Here is a 13953-nt window from a genome sequence, read left to right on the forward strand (position 1 = left end):
CATGACTTAGCAACGAGACAACAACAACATCACTGTGCCAAGTACTATACCATAGTCTTAAGGCACAAAACTAAACCTAGACTTCACAAACTGCCTTTATGTTGAGGATTACTATCACTATTTTACAGAAAAGGAAACTGAGAATATGAGTTTAAACTTGCCCCAGGTTTATAGACAGTATTTGACAGAATAGACACTAAGTTCTGAATTGCCCAACTCCCCAAATCTAAGTTCTTTTCATTTCTAGAATTGAGCATGTGAACTTGATTGCATTACTTCCATGATTCAGAACATCTTCAGTATTTAGATTCACCAGGAGTAAAAATAATATGAAAAGAAAATTATTCAGAAACTATCAAGCATAAGGTTTGACTGTTCTAGCCAGGTGACCTTGAAGTGCTAAGGAATCTCATGTGTAATGAAGTTATTAGATGAGAACTCTTCCTAAACCAAAATTGATTTGGGTGGTCACTTGTGTTCTATACTATGTGACCTTATAACTTACTTCACGGCTCTTGGTTTTTGTGTCCACAAGTACAAAAAACAAAACAAAACAAAACAGAAAAATGGAGCCCAGTAATCTCTGCAATAACTTTCTGCTACAAAACTCCATAAATCCGATGTCTGCTGTACTAAGTCACTTGAGTCATGTCCAGCTTTTTGCGACTCCGTGAACAGAGGAGCCTGGCAGGCTATAGTCAGCCCACCAGGCTCCTCTGTCCATAGGATTCTCCAGGCCAGAATATGGAGTGGGTTGTCATTTCCTACTCCAGGGGATCTTCCTGACTTAGGGATCAAACCTGAGTCTCTCACATCTCCTGCATTGGCAGGTAGGCTCTTTGCAATGAGTGCCACCTGGGATATAATTTCTAGCCCACAACCATCCTTTACTTGTTCTTGTTCATTCTCTTCCTCTTCTTCCTTGTTAATATAATAATAACTATTATTAATTTGCTTCTAACCACTGAGCTTAAGTTTTGACTTTGCTTTGTATATCTCTTTCATATATCTTCCAATCCACCAACGAATGAAGTGTTTGTTCTTTTCCCATCCTCTAAAATAAACACAAGCATGTTTTGTTTGCAGATTCTCAATGTGGTGTGCTACACCACCCTTTTGAAAAAATATACTCAAGCTCCTGCCTGCTTCTGAACACAAGCATATACAGATGTGACTTTCTCAGGAAGCAGGAGGTATGGTTCACAGTTAACCTTTTTTGCAGCTGTCACCAGGATGGCCTGGAAGAAACATATGGGCTGATGGAGAGTACAGAAAGTAATGACTTATTTTTAACTTTTTTTCCTTTTCATTTTTTTAGTTAAAGAGGAAAAGCATCATTTAGGCCATCCTGTTAAGCTATAGATTTTCTTAGGGTTGGTTTTCCAATTGTAGCAAATATTGATGTTAGAGAGAGGAAGAGTACATGTGCCTTAGAGGTATCATAAAGTTTTAGTGTTGTCCTCAATACTTGGGGGCTTCCAAGTGGCTCAGTGGTAAAGAATCTGCCTGTCAATGCAGGAGACACAGATTCTATCCCTGGGTTAGGAAGATTCCTTGGAGGAGGAAATGGCAACCCACTCCAGTATTCTTGCCTGAAAAATCTCATGGACAGAGGAGCCTTGCAGGCTACAGTCCATGGAGCCACAAAGAGTCAGACAGGACAGAGAGATTGAGCGTGAGCCTCAACATTTTAAGTTTGGAAATTACTTTTTCCCAGGTGATCAAATCCAAGATTAATATTTTCTAACCAACACACAAGACATTGGTATATAAAAATTATTTTGTTTATATATTTATTGACACTTAGATGTGTTGTGGATTCTAGTAGATTGTGGAAATACAATGATAAACAAGATGCAGTCTTCTAATTCAAGAAGTTTATAGGCTCACAAGGGGCTCAGAAAAGTGAATAGAAATGCCAGATGCTATGCAATACTTGTGCAAACGCCCAGAAGCAAGCTTGAAATTACTTCAAGGAGTTCATTACTGCTAGACCCTAGGATACAAAATACGTGTAAATCTATGGCTGATTCATATCAATGTATGACAAAACCCACTGAAATGTTGTGAAGTAATTAGCCTCCAACTAATAAAAAATTTAAAAAAAAAAAAAAAAAAGAACAGAATAACACTGGAGACACTGAAAATTCCTCTAAAACATGGTCAAGATTTTGAATAGGTTAACACAGTCAGATACTTTTTTTGGAAAGATTTTTCTGATTACTGCCTGGAAACCAAAGAAGATGGACATACATAAAAAAAGAAAGAAAGAGAGAGCAGTCCAGGTGTTATAAAGGTGAGCCAGGTGAGCAATGATCCCAGTAGCCAGGATGGGGAAAAGGAATACATAATTACAAGGTAGAATTAATAAGGTAACCGAACATTTTCTTACCTGTAGAAAGAGCTTCAGAGCAGGGAAGATATCAGAGGCTACTCATGTTTGAGGCTGGAATACATGAAAGGAACTTTGTGCAATTTAGTAAAATAAAGAATACAAGAGAGGAACTGGCATGATGAAGATTTCCCTTCCAAATTACTGGTATTCCCATGTTTACTAATTAATCATATATTCACACATCCATAATCACTGTGTATAATAATAACATATCCATGATTATCTTTTGAAAACCTATTACCTTCAAGAAAATAGCAGGGGGAAATAAAGTCCTTGCTTTGTAGTGCTTGTATTCTAGTGGTGAAGGCATATACGAATCACAAATGAAAACCAAATATTATACTAGAAAGGTTTAAATGTGGTGAAGAAAAGCTAAGTATCACAGAAGAGAAGAATGACGTGGTACAATGAAGCTGGGATACATTAGATAGAGTGGACTATGAGGGGCTGACATGGAGCAGAACTTTGCTTTTCCTGAAATCAGTGCTCCCCAGGGAATCTTGGTTAGTAAGCAAAACGGGAGCAGATGGAAAAGGGAGCAAAGGTGTGTTTTGGCCGTGGAGAATTTGGATAAACCATTTTTACCTTCATTCTTGGAAGTCCTTCCCTAGTGACCAGAAATTTCACCTCCCCTAGATCCAGAGCTTCCATTTGTTCGCTGAGAAGGATACATAGGAAAAAGGGCTTATTTATAGAAAACATTTTGGCAGGATCCTATGAAGACTATCCCTCATGCTTCCAGCACACTGAGTGATAATAGCCACGGGTATTGAAACCTTACAGTTTGGCAAGCCTCGAGCAAGGCTTTCTGTCTGCTCACTCTTCACTTCTATACCTACCCAGGGAGCTCAATTTGGTGCAAGTTACTCAAGCTCTCCAAGTTGCAAATTTCAGTGTGATGCAAATAAACAAGCAGGAAACTGAAGTTAGATGTCTCTTATTCTAATACCTGTGCTATTCAATGTATGTGAGCCAGTATGACAGGCTGGAGTGTACCAAAAGGTTAATTTCATTTCTTCTAGATCTTTTTTTTTTTTTTTTTTCTCTCACTTCTCCATGGAATGGGCTCTTTCTTTTCTTGGATACCAGGTGAATTGCATACAAACACTGAAATTCAGCTCAAACATCACTACCTCTGGAAGACTTGTGTGATCTCTACAGAATAAAATTCTGTTGTCTGCATCCTCAAGTATCATGCATACATGTATAAGAACAGCCATCTGGGAAGTCAATAGACAGGATCCTATTTACTTCTGTGTCCTCATCTTCTATCAAGTGTCCAACAAAGATGGGCTCAATGAACTGAGTCCATGAATGAATAAGTTATGCCTAAGTTGTGCCTTCCTAAGATCACCCCCTACTCTTCCTGTGAATGTACTCATCACTCTCCTTTTCTCAGTAAATCTTTGGAGGACGTCCAAAGATTTGGTTAACTGCTGTGCACCTGTGTAGTGCTATCTAGAATTTTATTGTCATGCCAATCTAAGCATCTCATTCTCTGTTTCACCCTTCTCCTCCTGTCCTCAATGTTTTCCAGCATAAGGGTCTTTTCCAATGAGTCAGCTCTTCACATCAGGTGGCCAAAGTATTGAAGCTTGTTTCAGCATCAGTCCTTCCAGTGAAGATTCAGGGTTGATTTCCCTTAGGAGCAACAGAGAATGAGATGGTTGGATAGCATCACTGAATCAATGGATGTGAGTTTGAGCAAACTCCAGGAGATGGTGGACAGGGAAGCCTAGTGTCCTGAAGTCCATGGAGACTCAAAAAGCTGAACATTACTTAACAATTGAACAACAACAACAAATCTAAACATATAGAAACTAAAATTAATGTCTGTATCTGTGTGCCGGAGGCGCTCACAGTGTGTTTTTATTCTTTCTTCTTTTACTTTTTCTTTGAGTACATGTGTTTGAGGCTTTATCCATCCCTTTATGTTAAAAAAAAATACCAGCTTTTATCCTATGTTGTTTTTCTGATTGAAAAATCTGTATTTGAAGATCAAGCCTCTCCCTCTGCTCCAAAGAACAAACATGGAGACTTTGTGTGTTGTTGTTGGCTTTGGAATGAAGGCTTCTCCCTCATCTCCTGATAAATCTGCAGTTTTGTTTCCTTTCTTCAATGGGTGAGGTGAGAGATTCCTATAGATGGTCCCCATGGAGATCTAGAGGAGGCCAGCCTCCACAAAGAGATTCAGAACTCTCTGTGTTTAAAAAAAGAACCATGGCAAGGCAAGTTCACGTTTCCACTCCCGGTTTGTGTGCTGGACATTGTGTTATGTTAAACATTGGAAGATGAATCCACCCCCGAATTCTACAACATCTATCCCTGCGGTTGCTGAGGTTGAGCAAGGCTTGGGTAAGAAGTCCAAGGTTCACCCAGAAGGCAGGGAATGGAATGGGGTTTATGTTGGGAACTTCTTAGACATCTCTTCAGAGCCTCTTTTATTTCTGCCACAGTCTCAGTTCTGCACAGAAGCAGAGCAACTTCAAGGTGGCACAGACTAATGGCACCTCCATCAGGTTTTGTCCTGAGCATCTTCCCTTCAGCCTACAGATCTCTGTGTTCCTTAACTGTCCTGCCTGTGCAGCCTGGACGGGAAGCTGTGGCTAATCTTTGACCAAGTGGTATGGAACCAGTGCTTAAATGGATTTCCCCCGGTGGACGGTCCCAAAGTTCATTCCACGTGGCCTCTTGGATCGTGTACCTGGTCATCAGGGCAGAGGCCAAATCTGTGAGCAGCCTTGCACTGGCTCTTCCTTTCTTCCCTCCTCTCTTCTCTTATTTTTCTTACCTGATCCCTGGAACCACATATCCCAATAAAATCCTCACACACTTAAACTTCTGTCTTAGACTCAGCTTTTTAGAGAAACCAGACTGTATCAGAATTCTGATCCAAGCTCAGAATCCATGTTCTTTCCAATATTCTGGTGGCTCTTAAGCTTGGCTCCTTTTTAGATCCCTGGAGATATTTAAATCATACAGATTCTTGGAACTTTCCTCCAAACCTGGTGATTCGCATATACAGAGGAGTGCTAAAAATATACACTTTCTTTTTTTGTTTGTTTTCTGTTTCTTATTTTCTGACTCACATACTTAGTCATTCAGTCATGCCCAATTCTTTGTGACCCCATAGACTATAGTCTACCAGGCTCCTCTGTCCATGGGACTTTGCAGGCAAGAATATTGGAGTGGGTTGCCATTTCCTTCTCCAGGGAGTCTTCCTAATGTAGGGATCAAACTCGTGTCTCCTGTGTCTTCTGCACTGTAGGCCTATTCTTTACCTAAGCCATTAATTTTCCCACAAACATCAGAAGTGATTCTTATGGAGAGTCAAGGCTCCTCACTCAGTCTCTCATGTAGCAAACCTCTCTGAATTTTAGTTTGCTCATTTATCAAGTAAGGATTGAAATAATTCATCAAATTGTTATAAGAATGGCCTAAGGTGATATATTCAAAAATTCTATATAAACTCTAAATGGATATATGCATGCAAGGACTGGGGCTTCCCTGATGGCCTAGTGCAAAAAATTTGCCTGCAATGTGAGAAATGAAGATTCAATCCCTGGGTTGGGAAGATCCACTGGAGAAGGAAATGGCAACCCACTCCAGTAGTCTTGCCTGGGAAATCCCATGGACAGAGAAGCCTGGGGGACTACAATCGCTGGGGTCACAAAGAGTCAGACAGGACAGACAGACTGAACAGCAACAACTGTGTAAGGATTAGCCAAAAGAGTCGAGAGCCTGTGATACAAGTATTCCACCTGGCCAACTGAGTAATTTTATTCTTTCAGAATATTCTGAAAAATCCAAGTGACATTTTCCCAGCACCGTGTTACTTAATGTGGCGTAGAAGCAGACACTGCTTTTCCACCACGACTTTAGTGGCTTTGAGATGAAGACGTGCCACCTTCGCCATCTGATTACTGTGAAATCTCACGGGGTGACATGATTGGAAATCTGTACCTAGAATTCACGTGGACCATTCAGTGATCAGCTTTAGAAATATATTTTACAATTTTCTCATACGGGTGTTCCTTAAAATGATTGCAATTTTACTGAAAGCAGAGTGATTTGGGAAATGAAAATTATTTGTTTGGGAACCTTGGCAGTGCAATGATTGTGTGCTAGGAAATGGTAGGGCTGCAGTCTGTAGTGTATATTTGCTTCAAATTTGTCCTTCTGTCATCTGTAGTAGGCACTGCAAATTCAAGTCAATACTTGGGTTGTTTTTCCTTCTCTTTCTTAATAAACAAATGCTAACAACGTTAGTGCTTTGATTCAGAAACAATACTTGTGGATTTCTTTAGTTGACAAAAATGTAGAATTTAAACAAGGGGCTTTGATTTAATATGATTCAATTTGATAAGCATTTACTGAACCACTTTCACACACAAAGATCTGAGATGCAATAGCTGGAAGAATCACTACTACAGCATTACATGAAAACAACAGTGTAAAATCTAGTTGCTTGCAAGCACATCACCTAATTTAACCCAGACAACTGCCTGGAGAGTTAAACAATCCAAATGTTATGTACACACATTGTAAAGAGTGAAAAATTAATGTGTAGGGTAGACAGAATTAAAACTGACGGATCAAGTATGAGATCTCAAAAGCTGAACTAGGCATTGAAAATGTTTAATTATTCCAACCAACCTGCCATCTAGTTATTTTTACTGTTTCCAATTTTGTTGAAGAGAAAATGGAGTCTCAGTGAATGTAAAAGATCTGTCCAAGATCCTGCAACTGGAAGCTCCTAGACTGTCCCATTCCAGCTGTAGGTGACTGTGCCAACGGAAGTCAACAGAATGATGAATCAAATTTGAAACTAAAAGGCTATCAACTCCAGTATTCTGGCCTGGAGAATTCCACAGACTACCATCCATGGGATCGCAAAGAGCCGGACACTGCTGAGTGACTTTCACTTCACTTCACTTCCTCAGCAACTGAGCTCACCCCAATGTTACTCAGAAGCTGAGCTGCTTCAAAAACAAGGGCAGTTAGACTCCTGCACCAGTGTTAGTCTCTCCCCCTGGGATGAGGGATTGTGGGTCCTCAGGTTCTCACTGTCCTGCTTGGCATATTAAAACCATGCTCATTTACATCACTGGATTCTGGCAGGGGTTCATCCATCACTCAATATCAATTCCATCCTTTTCTAAACAGCACAGAATCATTTTTAATATGAAAATATTCTATAATTCATAGCACTTGGAAGGAGGTACCATCCTTTGCAGAACAATTTGCCTCTGTCTACTCTGTAAGGACAGAGAGATGATATGAAGGTCGAAAGACCTCATGTCTGATGTCTGTGGCCGAACCACTCAGCTTCTGTGAGCTCCAGTTTCCTTGCAGAACAGTGAAGATGTGGGACACTAAGCTGATCCCTCAGAAATATCACTTTTCCTCTCAGAGCTACAATTCCCACCCTGAAAAATGTAGATGGGAACATTGACTGAACCAGATCAGTAAAATATTACCCCAAGGTAAAAGGGGAAAGAGTGCTGCTAGAGACAGTGGAAGGAGTAGATAAAAGGAGATGTGTGTGCATGTCGTGTCACTCAGTTGTGTCCGACTCTTTGTAATCCATGGACTGTAGCCTACCAGGCACCTGTCCATGAGATTTTTCAGGCAAGAATACTGGAGCAGGTTGTCATTTCCTACTCCAGGGGATCCTCTCCACCCAGGAATCAAACCCACCTCTCTTGTTTCTCCTGCACTGGCAAGAGGATTCTTTTATCACCACACCACCTGGGAAGCCCTGGGAAGGAGATGGGGACACTCAAAAATTCATGCCAGGTTACTTCTTAGTTTGACCCAGCTGTCTCCTGTGCACCTATCTGTCTGATTACATACAGGCTCCAGAGTTGAGACTGTAACTGTGTCCCAAGAGTCAGGGTGAAAGGAGTATGTGATAGTCCACCTCAGTAATGAAACTGTATTAGTTTGCTGGAGCTGTAATAACAAGTTATCATAGATTGGATGGCTTAAATTGTAAAAGCTTATTTTCTCACAGTTCTTCAGGCTAGAATTGTGAGATCAAGGAGCCTTGAAGCCTTGTTCTTCTGAAGTCTCTCTCTCTGGCTTGTAGATGACCCTCTTCTCTCTGTGTTGTTACACTGTTTTCCCTCTGTGTGTGTCTGTGTTCAAATCTCTTCTTACAAGGTCAGCTGTATTGGATTGAAGCCCACCCTAATGACTCCATTTTATCTCAATTATCTCTTTAAAGACTTTATTTTCAAATCCAGTCACATTCTGAGGTGCTGAGGTTAGAACCTCAACATCTGATTGTGGGAGGTGGGGCGGGTACAGAATTCAGCCTAGAGCACATGCTTCTCTGTGTGACCTCGGAGGATTAACTCACTATGCCTTCATTCCCACATCTGGAAATGATAACATTCATCCTCAGATTAAAGGTGTGTCAGGAAGCTTAAAAGTCACATATTCAAAGTACAAGCAGTGACTTCTTTCTACTACTCAGGGTAGGCTAACCAGTGGAACAATGTGTAGGTTCAGTGGCTTAACATATTAAAAATTTATTTCTCACTCGTTTTTCAGGTTCGCAGGTTCCCCTTCTTCAGTGACTGTGGGAATGGAGACTCCTTCCACGTCTTGTGAGAGCTCCAGCTTCAAGCAGCAACCTCCAAGACTGACTCGGAAGCAGATCAGAGGGCGGGGCCGCAGCACAAAGCATTCCTCACGGCATCTTGCCTGCTATTGGCCCTGGCTGGTCACGTGACCCACACTGGGTTAGGCAACCCCTTGGCTGAGAGCCCAGTTCCCAGCAACAATTCTGCATCGTGGGAAAGAAGAGCAGACACTTGGTAAAGTGGGTTGTTACCTGCATCAGTCGGGGGCAGCCTCGGCAGTAACAGAAGGCACAAAATGGGCCGTGTGCATAATGTTAATTAAGGAACAAGTTACAAAGGAACGGGCAGGTTTAGAGCAAAGTGCAAGGTCACGGGCAGTGGAAAGGGGGATTGCCACTCCCAGGCTTGTAGTGTCCAGAGGAGGAAGAAGATCCCGGGATCTAGAGGGAGGAGAAGTGCGTGGAGGGGGCTGCCTGCCAGGAGTAGTAGTCCTCAGTCCAGAGACTCAGCCATGAGAAAGAAGCCAGGTGAAAAACCCTCAAGCTAGTCTTTGACTCCTTCCAGACTTGAACCTCACTACCTGTTCACTGGGCTGCCCAGAAGCTGGAACACAGAGAGGCTCGTGGATGTCGTGCATGCAATGTGGTCTCAGGTTCCTGGGCAGATTAAACAAATGTAGAGGGGAAGTGGAGGGGGGAATAGAAGAAATACAACACAGCACAAATGGCTATATGCTTCAGCAGAAAATGAAATTATAATGACGGTTGTTGGAGCTCTTCTGAGTTGGTTCCATTACTATCTTTTATCCCCTATCACTGGTTCAAAGTGAAAGTGAAAGTCACTCAGTCATGTCCAACTGTTTGCGACTTCATGGACTATACAGTCCATGGCATTCTCTAGGCCAGAATACTGGAGTGGGTAGCTTTTCCCTTCTGCAGAGGATCTTCCCAACCCAGGGATCAAACCCAGGTCTCCTGCACTGCAGGTGGATTCTCCACCAGCTGAGCCCCAAGGGAAGCCCAAGTATCCTGGCGTGGGTAGCCTATCCCTTCTCCAGTGGATCTTCCTGACCCAGGAATCGAACCAGGGTCTCCTGCATTGCAGGTGGACTCTTTACCAACTGAACTAGCAGGGAAGCGCCCATCACTGACTCAACGGACATGAATTTGAGCACACTCCAGGAGACAGTGAAGGACAGAGAAGCCTGGCATGCTGCAGTCCATGGGGTCGCAAAGACTTGGACATGACTGAGCGGCTGAACCACAACAACAATTCCCTATGCTCTATTTTCCAGAAAGAATGGGAGGCAGACAGGTGACAATGGTACTCAAGGCCACCAGCTGTGCAGCCAGCACCAAACGCACGTTCACTGATATGTGTATTAAGGGACTCCAGGGGGTAAGGCACGTTCCCATAGCTCACACAAGATTACAGAGAAACATCGTTACCTCCACTCAAAAGGAACTCGAATTCTCAGTTTCCTGTCCCTCTCTCTCAGGTCCCATCTGGTCCCACCTGAACTTCAGCATCCAAAGTGCTTCCCAAGCAATCGGAACATGCAAGCCCAAACAAGAGCAAGGAAAAGGGGTCCTGCAAATCTGAAGACCCACAGAGATTCCCAAGGCCTATAGCCATAAGGGTTCAACAAAATTTATGAGATAGAAGGCATGCTTTCAAGTGGAATGAATCAGGCACACTCTTCAAACACTCGTTACATAAATCTCTTTTCACCTCACAAATGCTGTTTTCAAATAAGGAAACAGAGGACAGAGAAGTTAAATCATTCTTTTTCAGGTTTCTGAATTAGTTGGTGACAGAGCCGGTGTATGGAGGCAACGTCCTTGTCTTTTTCTCACAGGCACACACACCTCTAGCTATTTGAGAATTGCAATCACTTCCTGCTTCCAACCAAAGCCTCTTCTTTGTTCTAGGGTGAGATGTAAGGATGCACCAGCTACACAGAGGGCTTTCTCTGTCTTTTGTCTCTCTTTGCTTCCGCCTCTCTCTGTCTCTTTCTTCTTTTCTCTTGCCCCTCTAATCTTACAGGATGTAATCTAGGAGACAGTGAAAGGAAATTTAGGTAAAGAAGAAACAACACAAAGGAAGCTGGTGTCATTTTCTAAAAACTCTGCAATTCGTGGGGGATGTCAATCTGCATTTAAAGTCATCCCAGTTGGGCTACTCCCAGACTTGTGATATCACTGAGTCCATCTTAAAGGCAAGGAACCTACAGGCGAGAAAACTTAAGTAACTTGTTCAAGGTCCCATTACAAGAACACATTGCAAATCTAGAAATGAACTGAGTTTCTGGTGTCTGATTCAGCTTTTCTTTCTACTGCACAGTAATAGTGTCCTCACATGAAACAGCCCCCAATGAGAAAGGAACAAAAGGGGTTCACCCATTGAAAGGCCAAACATAAGGACCCCATCTAAAACTCTGCTTCCTTAAAACCAAATTGCCATTTTTTTGCATAAAGAATTGACCTAACAAAAATGTATGTGGACACTTTTGCTACTATTGCAGGAAAAAGAAATTATAATAATTAAGGTGTCATGAATCAAATTTGACAGGAGTGGTGACAAGAGTTACTTTTAGCCGCAAATGAGGAACACATGTAATTAGAAGTAAAGATAAAGGTTACACAAACCTCAGCTGTAGAAGAGGCTCTGGTATTTAAAAAAAGCAATTAGTAAATGAGCAAGCATATTAATAAAGCCAATATTTATTTTTAGGAAATCTTGGGATTGCTACACTTGAAAGTCAAAAGGATCAGTAGTTGAAGACAAAATAAAACTGTGGACAAACACATTCAAGGAAGCAGCAGATTTCTTCAACCAGGTTCTACAGTCTAGATCTAATGGTGAACAAATGGACTCAAACACAATGAAAAATGCAGTAATAATGATGATAAGATCACTAATATCCACATATTTCCTTGTGATGTGCAAAGTATTTTCACAAAATGTAGATCCAACTCCATCTTTAATATCCCCCCTCCCTCTCTTTCTCCCTCCCTCCCTTCCTTCCTTCCTTTCCTCCTTTCTTCCTTCCCTCATACCTGGCCTTCTTCCCCACTCCCCCTTCTTTACCAATCAGTAAAAATTTAATTTATTTGCACTTTTATGCCAAGCATGCTTGATGAACAAGACACACATGATACTTACCTTCACAAAGCTAGCATTCAAATTTAAAGAGGTGGACTTGGCACAGACAGACAAGATTTTTTTTTTTTTTTTTTCAGAAATTTGGTAAAGAAGGAAGTGATCTGGTGAGATGATACACAATAATGGGACAGGTGAAGTTCAGGTAAAGCATCTTTGAAGGGATCAAGCTGCAGCACAGAGAGCCGGTTGTGAAAAGATGATGAGTGCCTGTGTTTCCTAGGTCTGCTGTAGAAAAGAACCACAGGCCGTGATGATTTAAACAATAGGTGTTAAGTGTTTTGCAGCTCTCAAGACTAGAAGCCCAAACAAGCTATTGGCAGGTGTTTCGATCTGAATGCTGTGTTTCTCCAAAATTCCTTTGTTGACATCCCACACCCCAATGTGATGGTATTAGGAGGTGAGGTTTTTTGAGAGGTAACTCAGTCATGAGGATAGAGCCCCATGAATGGGATTAGTAATATTATATTATAAAAGGGATCTCCAGAGAGTTCTCTTGTACTTTTCCACCATGTGAGGTCACAGAGAGAAGTCAGACATCTGAAAGAGGGATTTCAACAGAACCTGACCACCTTGGCACTCTGCTCTCAAACATCTTGAACTGTGAGAAATAAGTTTTTCTTATAAATAGCCAAACAGGCCATTGTTGTTGTCGTCCAGTCACTAAGTCATATCCAACTCTTTGCAATGGACTGCAGTGTGCCCGGTGTTCCCGTCCTTCACTATCTTTGGAGTTTGCTCAAACTTATGTCCATTGAGTCAGTGATGCCATCCACCCATCTCATTCTCTGTCGACCCCTTCTCCTCCTGCCCTTCTCCTTTCCTCAGTCTTCAGTATCAGTGTCTTATCCAATAAGTCACTCTCTGCATCAGGTGGCCAAAGTATTGGAGTTTCAGTTGCAGCATCAGTCCTTCCATGGTGATTTATTATAACATCCTGAACTAAGACTGCAGGGCTGGTTCCTTCTGAGATCTGTTAAAGAGAATCTACTCCTTTTTCCTAGCTTCTGGAAGCTTCAAGTGGCCATCTTTTGCCTGTTTTTACATCATCTGCCCTTTGTATGTGTCTGTCTCTTTGTCCAAATTTCCCATTTTTGTAAGAACATCAGTCATGCTGGATTAAAAGCTTCCAACTTAATGACCTCATCTTGACTTGCTCACCTGTAAAGATCCTATTTCCAAATAAGGTCACAATCACACCTACTGGGGATTAGGACTTTAACATCCCTTGGTGAGAAATAATTTAACCTATAAGAATGGGTATTATTTACTGTTGAAGTAGAAGAAATGACAAGTGCAAAAAACCTGTGTAGAGACAGTTCTTTCAAATGATAATATGTATGACAATGTTCGTTCGAGTGTACATGGGCTTTACAAACAGGCCTAAAAATGCCAAGGAAGATTGGCAGGTTTTAATTCAGAGACCTTGTTTCAAGACCTCCTACTCTATGGCAGTGGATAAGTCTCTCTGCCACTCTGAAATTTCCTCTCACTTTCCTGGAAAGAAAATTAATGATAGTTCCCTCTTAGTGATTGAATGTGTGAATGCATATAAAAGTGCTTGTTAAACTGCTCAGTGCTATAAAATGTTAAAGAATATAACTTTTTAAAACTCTATTTGGATAGAAATTCATTCCAAGCCTGTCAAGAAACAAGTTCGTATTAGATTGGGGATAATAGAGTTTGTTTTATACAAATTCTATTACAGAACTCAACTGTACTGTCTACAGAGTCATCTCCTGGTTGTTTCTAGAAATTCTTGCCTCCTGAGCACTTTGCATTGCTGTTGTTGCTTATAATTTGGGG

This window comes from Cervus elaphus, chromosome 6 (assembly GCF_910594005.1).
Source record: "Cervus elaphus chromosome 6, mCerEla1.1, whole genome shotgun sequence".
In the NCBI taxonomy this organism is placed as follows: domain Eukaryota; kingdom Metazoa; phylum Chordata; class Mammalia; order Artiodactyla; family Cervidae; genus Cervus; species Cervus elaphus.